This window comes from Oncorhynchus masou, chromosome 27 (genome assembly GCF_036934945.1).
Source record: "Oncorhynchus masou masou isolate Uvic2021 chromosome 27, UVic_Omas_1.1, whole genome shotgun sequence".
Classification (NCBI taxonomy): Eukaryota; Metazoa; Chordata; class Actinopteri; order Salmoniformes; family Salmonidae; genus Oncorhynchus; species Oncorhynchus masou.
The window spans coordinates 13400442-13401130 of record NC_088238.1 but is presented as its reverse complement, the minus strand read 5'-3'; positions in this window follow the sequence as shown (position 1 = coordinate 13401130).

Below are 689 nucleotides of genomic sequence, written 5' to 3'. Positions count from 1 at the left end.
AATACACATTCATGCTACCATCTCTTCTAACACACATTCATACCATCTTCAATACATTCATACCATCTCTTCTCTCTAACACACATTCATACCATCTCTTCTCTAACACACATTCATACCATCTCTCTAACACACATTCATACCACTTTCTTTCTAATAATACACATTCATACCATCTCTTCTCTCTAACACACATTCATACCATCTCTCTTCTCTCTAACACACATTCATACCATCTCTCTAACACACATTCATACCATCTCTCTTCTCTCTAACACACATTCATACCATCTCTCTTCTCTCTAACACACATTCATACCATCTCTCTTCTCTCTAACACACATTCATACCATCTCTCTTCTCTCTAACACACCTTCATACCATCTCTCTTCTCTCTAACACACATTCATACCATCTCTCTTCTCTCTAACACACATTCATACCATCTCTCTTCTCTCTAACACACCTTCATACCATCTCTCTTCTCTCTAACACACCTTCATACCATCTCTTCTCTCTAACACACATTCATACCATCTCTCTTCTCTCTAACACACATTCATACCATCTCTTCTCTCTACACCTTCATACCATCTCTCTTCTCTCTAACACACATTCATACCATCTCTCTTCTTCTAACACACATTCATACCATCTCTCTTCTCTCTAACACACATTCATACCATCTC